Here is a 13532-nt window from a genome sequence, read left to right on the forward strand (position 1 = left end):
TCACCTGTGGAGAACCTCATCTGGTCTCACAAAGCCACCAGCATTGTGGATGACCACATACACCCTTTATACAATATTGATTATATCAGTGGAAAATGTAAATAAAATACAACCTACTCACCAGAGATGCAGACTCAGTATTCCGCTCGTATTCACTGGTCTTAAAGTGGTAAACAAACCCTTTCATGGGCTAAGACAAGCTAGCTAGCTTCGGGGTTAGCCGACCTCCTCACAATGTCTAGCTTTTCTTTAAAATTTATTTTTAAGAATGTCCGAAACTAAATAAATTTATCTTCCTACATAGCCATAAAAAAGTCTAACTCAGATGTATTCATGTGTACACAATGGAAAAATGCTGATTCTATTCTTGGCCTCATTTCTATTAGAGACTGAGATAAAAAGCCAGCAGTACAGACTTTGAAGGCCCTGGGCGGATTCGATTGACATGGCAGCACAAAGAGGCTGAAATCTGATTGGAGAAACACTACAAAATGAAGAGAATAGACTTTTGGGAAATAATTAATACAATTTCATGAAACAAATATTACAATTTAAGTTGTAAATGTAGGTCAGCGCTTGTGATAGTGTTGAGGCCAGCAGAGGAGGCTTTACTGGCCCTGACCGCCCACCAGTGGATTATATGCACAATATATTTGCACTTCCACATGGATCATACTGTGATGATGTTTGCACACATGTAGTCTTTAGATAGATAGATAGATAGATAGATAGATAGATAGATAGATAGATAGATAGATAGATAGATAGATAGATAGATAGATAGATTCATTTAACTCCTTACTAAAAATAAAAAGTTTAGTTAGAATGCAGGCTTATAAACCTCTATGTATTATGTAACAGAGATATCTACTGAAGTTAGCATGCTAAGCTAGCCCCGGTCCGTCCTCAGAGAGCATGGAGTCCCGCTGACCTTTACTCGCTTTATACACAGTTTACAGCCGTTTTTATCTTATTTATGACTGTAATATCGCTCTTCTCTCAGGAACAACGGAAAAGTTGTGAAGACATGATATTTTATCCTCCCTTTCCCTCTGTTATGTGCACATGCACATAGTGAGTGTGTGCGTGTAAGAAAGAGAGTGAGCGAGAGAAAGAGGTTGGAGGGCGGAGCATCTTGGTGTGACATCACAGTAGGGCAACGTCTATGTAAGTCAGAACGCAGCTCTGTTTCTCTCATTTCCGAGTTTTGTGCGTGTGAGTGAAGACACGTAAACATGGAGCTCTTCAGAAGGTTTAGAGAAATTTTTCAAACCAGAAGAAAGAGGAAATCTAAGCAGATCCCTGAAAAGAATGAGAAGCTGGAACACATGAAGAAAGTAGTAAAAGACTTGGATGCATTTTCTAATCCAAAGATAGAGAAGATAAAAGAAAAGAAAGAAGAGAAAGCCATTCTGCTACAGACGCTGCAAAAGCTGAAGGCTACTTTGGCTTCTGAGGGAAAGCCCACCATGAAGCTCCAGTCTTCCCTGAAAATCCATAGGGAACCAAACAAAACTGTAGAATGTGAGAGAGAGAACAAAAACAAGACTAGAGAACAAAAACAACTGAAGGAACATGTTGCTCAGCTTGAGGTCACTTTGGAACAGACGACCAAGGAGCTCCAGCCGTCCCTGAAAATACATGAAGCACTGGAGAAAGCTGTAGAACGTGAGAGAGAGAGCTGGGTGAGAGAACAAAAGCAACTGCTGGAACGTGTTGCTCAGCTCGAGGCCAATTTGGAATTTAAGAGAAATAAATGGGAGGAGAAAAGCAAGAAGGATCAACTAGACATGAGGGAGAGAACCAACTTACACCTCATCAGAGAGGTCCAGGATACTCTGAATCTCTGTAAAGAAGAGAGGAAGACTGCAAAGCATGAGAAAGATACTTTTATGAGACACCAAGAGCGACTGGAGGAACGTGTTGCTCAGCTGCAGGCAACTTTGGATTTTGAAAAAAATAAATGGCAATTAAAAATAAAGATGGCCAAACAAGACATGCAGGAGAGGACCATCCTACATCTTCAAACCATCAGAGACCTTCAAGATTCCCTGAATCAGTGTGAGGAAGAAAAGAATTGTGCAGAGCATGAGCGAGATAATTTGATTAGAGAACGAGAACAACAGGAGGAACATGTTGCTCAGCTAAAGGCCACTTTGGAATTTGAGAGAAATAAGTGGAAGGAGAAAAGTAAGAAGTCCAAACTGGACATGGAGAAGAATAACAATTTACAGCTCCAGACCATTAGAGAGCTCCAGGATTCTCTAAATCACTGTGAGGAGGAGAAGAATTGTGCAGAGCATGAGAGAGATAATTTGATTAGAGAACGAGAACATCTGGAGGACCATGTTGCTCAGCTGAAGGCAACTTTGAATTTTGAGAGAAATAAATGGAATGAGGAAAAAAAGAAGGTTGAACTAGATATGGTTTGGAGTTCTAATATGTTCCTCTCCTACATTCGAGAGCTCCAGGATACCGTGAATCACTGTAAGATACAGAAGAAAAATAATTAGAGAAACATGTAGTTCAGCTGAGGGCACTTTGGGATCTGATTATAAGAAGCAGCAGCAAGATGAGACAAATCTGGACATCAAAGACAGGAACAGAAAGCTGAACCTCTACAAGCCCAAAGAGTCGCAGGAAATTGCTGAGGAATTGAAGATTCTTAGGTGAGTGAAGAGAAATGCGGATGGAAACCTGAGAGTGACTGCATGCTGTGCTGTTAACTGAGCTGCAGCTTTCCAGTGTCCCAGGTGAGATACTTCTTCACCTTGGCTGCTATTTCAGGTCATTTAGGAGTCTACCTCTCTTGGTTCAGGCCTGTGTTTTTCTCCTGGGTGAGTCTCCCATTTACATGATGGATGATGAGAGCAGGTGTGAACTGCTACTGAAGACGAGGCAGCGCTTTCTACTGTTAGATCTGGATACCAACATGGTGCATCAGCGTACAGCGGCGGTGACGTCTGCGGTGAGTCTCCGAGGGCCGGAGCTGTTGCTTGGGCTGTCTGTTGACCTCGCTGTGCCTGCTGTGCTGGGGGTCTCGACCTCTCTTGGTGGGCAACCATCCAGGTCTGGATCTGTTTTTACACACTAGAAAGAGTGTGAGTTCTGTTCCGTCCCTACCTGTGTTTTTCTGACTTCTGCTTTAAATTCCCACATGTTCTATGTAAACCAATTTGCAATCCTTTTCTTTTTTCTGTTTCTCTTTGAGTATTTCTATTGTCTCAGACTGACAGTTCCTCCCTCTGAGAAACCACACACAGTGAAAAAGTGATTAAAAGGAAAAATGCAATGAATCTTTTGTCCTTTTTAGAAAAATGATTTAAAGAATAAACCATAGCCCTGTTTATATTTATCCTTTTTTATTGTAATTTTATTATTATTACAAATTGTATTTATTTATTTTTTCCCTCTTCCCCTAAATGTGTGTATATATTTGTATTTTCATGCACCTGTTCTGTGTATTGTAATGTAAATTGTACTTGCTATTGCCACGTTGTTTGTTTATGGCTAATTGTTTAATAAAAAAAAAAAAAAAAAAAAAAAATTATATATATATATATATATATATATATATATATATATATATATATATATATATATATATATAAATAAAATAAATATATATTTATAAAATTAATAAATAAATATAAATATTGCGTTTTTGTATTGTGTTGATGGTTTCTATAATTGTGACGTGATAGTGGTGGTATTAAGAGGTGGATTAAGTTGGGTACGTCCCCACTGAAGACACGGCCTGCAACTGACACTGTTATACCCCTAAACTGCACAGACGAACACCAGAGGATCGTAATATTCAAACACAAAAAGTAATGCAGTCTCTCTGTTTGGATCACAATTTTTGCAAGTTGGTTTGACCCAGTCTGGGGTTGGGCAGCACAGCGTGATTAAAGGCACGGGGTGGTGGATGTAAGATGTCTATGTGTAGTAGATGGTAGAATGTGTATATGTAGAATATATGGTCGATGTAGAAACAATGTACAGTGGTGTGAAAAAGTGTTTGCCCCTTCCTGATTTCTTATTTGTTTGTATGTTTGTGACGCTTCAATGTTTCAGATCATCAAACTAATTTAAATATTAGTAAACGATAACACAAGTGAACACAACATGCAGATTTTAAATGAAGGTTTTTATTATTGAGGGAAAACAAAATCCAAAACTACATCAAATAAATTTTACTACGTAAATAAATGTATAGTTTTTTACAATTATAAAACAATAAACTAAATTTTACACAATGTATAAATACTTAATTTGAGCACCAAAAAAATACAATATATACAAATTACCTCATAAAACTAAAGGAAGAAAATAACTGTATATGCCAATTACAGTATATCCTGACAATTTTAGAAATGTAGCATTAACACTGATATAGTGTTAATACAAATATATTTAACACAATATAAAATGCATAATACTCACTGCTAATGAGCAAAACTGATCTCTTAATAACACAAACTCTTCCCCTTCCACACGTGGAATTTTGGACGGACTTGTAAATGCCATTTTCCTGCAACAACAAAACACATATAATGCATTTATAAATATCTCACTACAAAATCAACAAAAAACAAATCCTTTACACTCATTAAACATGACACAATATTTACCTTTTACAGTATTGTGATGCACGCTTTACTGCAGCTACAATGCACTGAACAGCGCCACCACCAGTTCACTATGACAAACTTATCCTTGAAAGCCCATTACAATAAAGAGTCTCACACACCTAAAATACCCCCTAACCACAAAGTCACACCCCTTTTATTTCAGACATAAAGTATATTTATAACTTTAACTCCAGCATTCCTAAAACATTGCTTTTTTATTAATATAAAATATGATATGTATTTTATAGATACCTATGCTACACAAATCCAGAAAGTTAAAAGATGCAATTTATTCCTTTTCCTTTAATAATGTTTACACAAATGTTTAAAAATCATTACCTTTTATGTTAAATGTAACTTTCTTATATCCTATTAATATTCTCAATATGTTTGGCAAATTCCGATATACAGCCTCTCTATTTGTACACATACTCTTCATCTTATATTCACTCACCTTCTCTGTCTCTCTACAGAACAGATATTAATAACATCAACAATCAACAAACCAATGACATTGCAAGTGGAGCAAGTGGAGCAGCCCCATCACTGATCATCCAACGAATGAAAACAATAACAACTTCAATCTCTCAGGCAAATCCTCACATTCTGTATTTTGCAATTAGTGCTGTCTTGCCACGACCTACAGATGACTCAGCAAAAAAAACTACAGTGAAACAATACAACACTATGCTACACCACTGAACTACTCACACAGACAACATCATCTTTCTGAACACAACAAAACTTTCCTCAAACATGGAAAAATAGTCTACCCCCTATACAGACAAGATGGCCTCCACCTTAATCAACAAGGAAAACACAAACTTTTTACATACTTTCAGCAGTTCCTTTTGCATTTTTGTCACTTTTCAACACAAACCAAACAATGTTAGTATCACATGACATTTTTGTCAGACTGGTTTTCATTAATGACCATAACATGTTGTCTCTTTCTACAACAATAAATGCCATTCTCTTTGTTTGCAACCCTTTTGACTTATTCTTGCATTTCACTTTTTACTATTTACCATACATACATTATAAATACTTTCAAAATGTATTCAACATAAAAATTCCTTCTATTTTTCCACTTTAAAGCACTTCACCTACATATTTACTGAATTCTCTACAATTCTTTACAATGCTAAACTTCACATGTTTGATAACAGTCCAGGCCTGAACACATCAAAAGAACATTATTCCATTTTTATTAGAGCGCCACCTGCTGGCAACAGGAAAAGGCAATTTTTCCACTAACTTAAACATGCAAAGTCCAATCTGCACCAAACTTTCACTTGTTTAAAAAACACTCATGGCCTAAGAAGGCCCTATTATAATTGTTCCGTTTCTTTATTATTATTAGGGCTCGAGCACCGATGGTGCAAGGACTCTATTGTAATCGCTCCGTTTCTTTATTATTATTTTTTTTTTAATTGCTCGAAAAGTCACGAAACTTTGCACACACATCAGAAATGGCGAAACTTTAGGTATGATATGTTTTTCTAAAGTGGATGTGGCAAAATGGCTCAATAGCGCCACCTATGCAGAGTCAAATCTGGTGCAGATTGGACTTTGCATGTTTAAATTAGTGTTTTTCTAAAGTGGATGTGGCAAAATGGCTCAACAGCGCCACCTATACACTTTCAACGGTGTGTGCCTCAAGCTATGTTTCACGTACATGTATGAAAATCGGTACACACATGTAACACACTAATACCTACAAAAAAGTCTCTGGGTACGAAATCCAAATCCGAACAGGAAGTCTGGTATTTTTTATTTTATGAGCACATTTATTGTCATTTTTGCCATTTTCAGATGTTGTATTTTAACAAACTCCTCCTAGAGATTTTTACCAAATTTGTTCTGCACAATCTAAAGGCCTTTGCAATTGTTAAATTGCAAAGATCTTGAGTTTTCATTAAAGGGTGTGTCTGTGGCGGCCTGACAAATTTTGATGTTTTGCCATCAAAAAGGAAGTTGCTATAACTCAGACATACAATGTCCAATCTGCCCCAAACTTCTCATGTTTGATACGACTCCTGATCTGAACAGATCTACATGCCCATATTCAGTATTAGTTATAGCGCCACCTGCTGGCAAAAAGAAATGTTATATTTTACACTGTACTTCACTCTCAGAAACACATTTCAACATGCCACGCAATACCAAACATGCTATAAACACGTTCAACCGTGCAACAGTTGGCTAAGTGCTGATGTTTGCGATTACATCACAAAACAGAAAGTTGTTTGGAACTCAGGCATACAATGACCGATCAGCTCCAAACTTAACATGTTTGATAAAAGTCCTGGACTGATGACAATATTTATGACAATATACATTTACGGTCCTACTGGCAGCAGGAAGTGTGGCACTTTGAAATGACTGTGCTATAATTCTCCTGTCTTTACTCGCTTACATGCACCTCGCCCACTGTTCACTGTTTTCCTCAGGCCAACCGGTGGCGGTGAGCCCGGGTGCGAGGGCCCGTTCATCGCTGCTTTAATTTGTATTATTTTCCAGCACAGTAATGTGATGAATGTAAATACTGTTATGTTTGCATCATTATGCTATAAAACACATATTATCCCGTTAAGTTCGGAGCATGCGCAGAAAGAACCGGAGACATGACCACAGCGTTTTTTACTCGTTTACTCTGCACACTGCAAACACACCCACATACAGCACGAGAGTGCCCTCTAATGGCTATCAGATATTATAACATTAATGCAAAAACATTACAAATACAGTACAGACCCAGTTTACTGGGTGAGAGAGAGAAAACCGGGGGAGCATCTCTGTGTGATGTCACAGTAAGGCAACTTCTATGTAAATCAGAATGCGTCTCTGTTTCTCTCATTTCCGAGGTTTGTGCGTGTGAGTAAAGAGACGTAAACATGTTGCTCTTCAGAAGATTTGGAGAGATTTATCAAACTAAAGAAAAGAGGAAAACTAAACAGATTGCTGAAATGAAGGAGAAGCTGAAACACATGGAGAAGGTAGTAAAAGACTTAAATGCATTTATTAATCAGATGAAAGAGAAGATAGCAGAAGAGAAAGAAGAGAAAGCCATTCTGCTACAGACGGTGCAAAAACTGGAGGCTACTTTGGCTTCTGAGCGAAAGCAGCAGGAACAGGACATAAATCGAGAAATGACACACAGCTCCAGTACATCACTGAGCTCCAGTCTTTCCTGAAACTCTACGAGAAATCTGTAGAACGTGAGAGAGAGATCTGCGCGAGAAAACAAAAGCGACTGCTGGAACGTGTTGCTCAGCTCGAGGTCACTTTGAAAAGAGAGAGAGAAAAGAAAGAAGGCCAAACTAGACATGGAGGAGAGGAACAATATACCACTCCAGGCCATCAGAGAGCTTCAGGATTCATTAAATCTCTGTGAGAAAGAGAACAATAATTTAATGAGAGACCGAGACCAACTGGAGACACGTCTTGCTCTGCAAGAGGCCACTTTGCTTTCTGAGCAAAATAAACTCAGGAAAGAAAAAGAGAAGGCCAAACAAGACCTGGAGGAAATGACCACCTCACACCTCCAAACCACCAGGAAGCTCCAGGATTCCCTCAACCACTGTGAGGAAGAGAAAAAGAGGGCAGAGCACAAGAGAAATAATTTGATGAGAGAACAAGAGCAACTGGAGGAACTTGTTGTTGAGCTGGACGAAACTTTGGAATTTGTGAGTGAATTTGAGAAAAAACTAAAGACCAAACAAAACATCACTCGCTTTAAAACCAGATTCCTCAATAATTCACGAAGAACAGGAAATGGCAGCACTGGAGAGCAACAATCTACAAAGCTCTGGGCAGGTTTAGATTTAGCCATGCCATACATATAATAAAGTACAAAACACATCAAAGTTTATTGTCATATTTAATAAAAATTGTATATTTTAATATTGTGTATGTTTTGTGTCTTTTATTAAAGTGTTGGACTTCATTTAAATCGTAACTAAGAATTAAAATCCACATGATGAAATGTTGGGAAAATGTGACAAAAGTAAATGATAATAAAATAAAGGTTCTGATTGAAATCATTTGAACATGAACAGAAGTTAAACTGATCAAAACTATCGATTGCTGCAAAAAGTTTAGTTTGAATGCAGCCGTGGGGTGAGCAGGGTGAGGGATGAGCTTGTGACACTCTGCTGCAAGCATTCCTTTGACCATCTCTTTCTTCCTCTGCTCTCTCAACCATCTCAGTTTAAACAGAAGAAATGTGACAGCTGCCAGTATTGCATTGTTGCTTTCCAAAACGGATGCAAATCGTGTTTTGATTGCCTGCAGAAAAAAAAAAAATACAGTGACACAGATTTAAGAATGAGTGAAAGATTCCCTCTCTGTACATTCTATGAAAGCTGTACACCACTGTGATTTTTGACCTATAGATATGAGTTATAAAATAATTTAAACATCACAAAAACACACACATTAAGAAACTAAAAATATACGTGCAACTGATTGGACAAAACTAAAACTTTATTTAGCAAAAAAGGAATTATGGTATTATTACTGTTTATTTTTCATCCAGTGGGTAGGTGCAGTACAGTGTGTGAATAGAATCAAAAAAATTGTTTTTGCACTTTACATTCTTTCCATTTCTTACGCTATATTGGTGCTTGCTCAGCTAAAAATATTAATGTTTACATCTATAAACTTCATTTGAATATTGATAAATGTTTCTTACCTGAACTATGGCATCAGGTAGGCCAGTTGCAATAATCAGGCCTTCTTTTATCTCCAGTAGCTTCAACATCAAAACTTCTATTGTGGGCAGGAGGGCTATCCAGGAGGGCTATTGAAGGATATCCAGAGCAACTGTGAGAGGCTTTATGATGGCACAGTATTCCCTCAGAAACTGAAACTCCCTCTCACCAATACATTTTAGCTCTAAACGATTAGAGATGGTACTCAAGTCAGTCATGAGTATTTCAACTATTCTCGCCACAGCATCATAAAATGAATTCCACCTTGTGGAGCATGGCACAAGCAGTTTTTTGCCAACCAAATCGCATACTAACTCTGAAGCCAAAGTCGACCAGCTAGCCTTACTCCACAGTGCTGCAAATGTATAATAGAGTATTTGGAAATGTATTTATATTAAACAATTTAAATGTTTTATCAGCCAGGATAAAAATAATCTACAATGGTTGTACCTTACTCTCCTGGTTGTTCTTCTGGAATATTTAAAGTATGATCATTCTAAATAAAGTAGTAGTTCTAAATCAGAGTAGTGCAGTGGTGGGCCATCAGGGCCAGCAAGTTCTTCTCTGCTGGCCTAAACATTATCAGAAGCACTGATCTACAAATACAACCTAAATTCCAATATTTGTTCAATGAAATTGTGAGTTTTTCTTGGCTGCACTGCTTCCAGTATGTGAATGTTTGATTTTTTTTCTATTTGCTGCCATGTCAATCTAATCTGCCCAGGGTCTTCAGAATCAGTTGTGCTGGCTGATGTACCTTAGACTATTTTAGCAATGGATCTGTTTCTTTAACCAATCAAATCAAATCAATCAAATTCGCCTCACAAGACCAGCTAGCTGGCCCAGACTAGCATCAGCATTTTTCTGTCCTCTGATTGGTTCGTCAGAGCGAAACTGTTACAGCCAAGTTGGACTGGCAAAACATGTCTGTAGCGATCCACACACATTAATACATCAGTTAGACTGATGTAGGAAGAGAAATTGATTTGGTCTCGGACATTGTTAAAAATCCATTTTCAAGAAAAGCTAGACATCTAGAAAAGCCAGGTAGCCCAACCCTAAAGCTAGTTAGCTTGTCTCAGCCCGGGAAAGGGTTTGTTCGCCACTTCCAGACCAGTGAAGACGAGCGATACCACTGATACCACAGGAGCGTTGAAAATTATGAGTATGCATTATGAGTATGCATCTCTGGAGAGTAAGTTGTATTTCATTTACATTTTTAAATGTTTTTGTCATGTTATTAGACAAATATTGATTCTAAACTGCTCCACATGATATAGATGGCACAGTTGCGGTTGTAGTGTAAAGGTTTGAAGCTTGCTTTAGTAAAATGGTATTCACCCTCCATATGCAAAATGCCTCTCTCTCTGTAATGCCACTCATTGTTATATTGTGTTTTTGTATAGTATTGATGGTTTCTATAATGTCGACATGATAGTGGTGGTATTAAGAGGTGAATTAAATCAGGTAAGTCCACACTGAAGGCGGAGGTACCAAATGCACGGCCCGTCACTGGAGTAGTGTTAAAACAAAGAACACAGACACTCACCATTGCTGTTGCTCACTGAAGTAAATAAATGCACTGATGTTTTCATGTTAGAGAAACACATCAAAATGTAACTGCTGGCAAAACCCACATCCTCTCCTTATGCCGCTACTACCAAGAACAACAGAGGTAATGAAATGGCCATTAACTATTTTCTTTGTTACTAAGGGTCACAGACATGAAATTGCAGAATACAAGTCCGATGCAGTAAATTATTCACAAAGAACCCCTTCCAAGGACAAGTGAGCATTAAACTGGGTTGACAATGAAGGACTGGGTTTGAACTAGGCAGGTGCTACCCTTCTCTCTAAGGCCAATCTCTTCATTCTGCCATGACTGAGAAATGCTACAAAGCAGTAACCACATAACTCACAGCAAGCTCTATAAAATGTGGTATGATTTACTATTGATTAACATTATTAAGAAACATTGAAGATGTGAGCTTATCAAAATAAGATTCAGATTGAGTTCACACTTGTATTCTTAAGAAACCAGGATGTAAATATTTACCTTTAAATGCTGTAGTATAGGAACATTTCTCAAAATCTCAGTGGAACCATGTGAATTAAACTTAGAGAACTCATTTAAATGTCCCCATGTTTTGCCCAATAATAGTTTTAGCCATTTAAATGAGTTTCTTTTTCTAATTCGCTCTGTGTTTCACTACAGGAATCGCTTTGGGCGTGACCAACTATGGAAGCTCCTATGACACCACATCTGTCTTAACAGGTCTCCCTGTCTGTTCCACCCTTACAATGTCATTCACACTTTCTTCCCATGGAGGACCACATCAAGCTCTCTCAGCATATGCAGTTTTTAATGAGTACAGGGAGGTTGCACCTCACCCATGTCCTTCTTCATATGGAGGAACCATCTCGGGTAGGGACCTTCACCTGATGTTTATCGTGCGCATGGGCCCTGTAACCGCAATGGACAAAAAGCATATAGAATCAGAGACTCAAGGGCATGGCTCCACTGGGGTTTGAACCCAAGACCTTCTGCGTGTAAAGCAGACGTGATGACCACTACACTATGGAACCTGCTGCTGAGAAGGTTGATGTCCAATGTGCATAAATAGAAACATATCTCTCAAAATCTAACTTGGAAAATATTAATTCAATTTAGAAAACTTACTGACTCAAATGTCACAATCATCTCCACTGTTTTGAGCGTGTTAAGCTCCAGGTTTTTATGACTGCACCATGTCTCTCAGGTCTTTCTTCACTGAAGCAGGCTCGTTGGCTGAAAACTGATTTTTACAGCTTTTTAGAGTAGCTCCTCTTAGACACTCTATGAGAATCAATAATAAGGATTAATCTTCCTCATATTACTGAATTAATCATGTACTACAGAATTTGAAAAGAACTTGGATCCTGTCAACCGAGAACAGAAAGCTGAGGGTACATTTGGAAACAAGTTTCTCGAAGCTGTATAGTTGCAATCTGGAGAACATTTTGCCTGAATCGATATTTCTGCTCATTCATGCTGTTTAGTTGACTGTATGGTTCCATAATGTAGTGGTCATCACATCTGTTTTACATGCAGAAACTCCTGAGCTCAACTCCCAGTGGAACCATGCAGCTGGCAAACATGAATGAGGTTTATATTTTTGTGAACAGTTATGTTAAGAAAGCGAAGATATTCCCTAAAATTTGAACACAATTCTGCAAATAAAAACAAGTTGGCATTTTTCTGCATTGCGCTTGTAACAGCATTCCAGAAGTAGAATCAGAATTAAGTGCATGGTTCTACTGGGGTTCGAACCAAAGCATTCTGCGTGTAAAGCAGGCGTGATGACCACTACACTATGGAACCTGTTGCTGAGAAGGATTATGTCCAATGTGCATAAATAGAAACATATCTCTCAAAATTTAACTGGGAAAATATTAATTCAACTTAGAAAATTCACTGACTCAAATGTCACAATCATCTCCACTGTTTTGAGCGTGTTAAGCTCCAGGTTTTATGACTGCACCATGTCTCTCAGGTCTTTCTTCACTGAAGCAGGCTCGTTGGCTGAAAACTGATTTTTACAGCTTTTTAGAGTAGCTCCTCTTAGACACTCTATGAGAATCAATAATAAGGATTAATCTTCCTCATATTACTGAATTAATCATGTACTACAGAATTTGAAAAGAACTTGGATCCTGTCAACCGAGAACAGGAAGCTGAGGGTACATTTGGAAACAAGTTTTTCAAGCTGTATAGTTGCAATCTGGAGAACATTTTGCCTGAATCGATATTTCTGCTCATTCATGCTGTTTAGTTGACTGTATGGTTCCATAATGTAGTGGTCATCACATCTGTTTTACATGCAGAAACTCCTGAGCTCAACTCCCAGTGGAACCATGCAGCTGGCAAACATGAATGAGGTTTATATTTTGTGAACAGTTATGTTAAGAAAGCGAAGATATTCCTAAAATTTGAACACAATTCTGCAAATAAAAACAAGTTGGCATTTTTCTGCATTGCGCTTGTAACAGCATTCCAGAAGTAGAATCAGAATTAAGTGCATGGTTCTACTGGGGTTCGAACCAAAGCATTCTGCGTGTAAAGCAGGCGTGATGACCACTACACTATGGAACCTGTTGCTGAGAAGGATTATGTCCAATGTGCATAAAGATAAACATCTCTCAA

General features: G+C 38.0%; 1 non-coding gene across 1 annotated transcript; it reads right to left on the reverse strand.

Moving 5' to 3' along the window:
- Positions 1–11862: 11862 nt before the first annotated feature.
- trnav-uac lies at positions 11863–11935 on the reverse strand. The gene has a single exon. It is a non-coding gene; the product is annotated as a tRNA-Val (tRNA).
- Positions 11936–13532: the final 1597 nt, after the last annotated feature.

Source organism: Silurus meridionalis, chromosome 4, assembly GCF_014805685.1.
Source record: "Silurus meridionalis isolate SWU-2019-XX chromosome 4, ASM1480568v1, whole genome shotgun sequence".
NCBI classification, from domain to species: Eukaryota; Metazoa; Chordata; class Actinopteri; order Siluriformes; family Siluridae; genus Silurus; species Silurus meridionalis.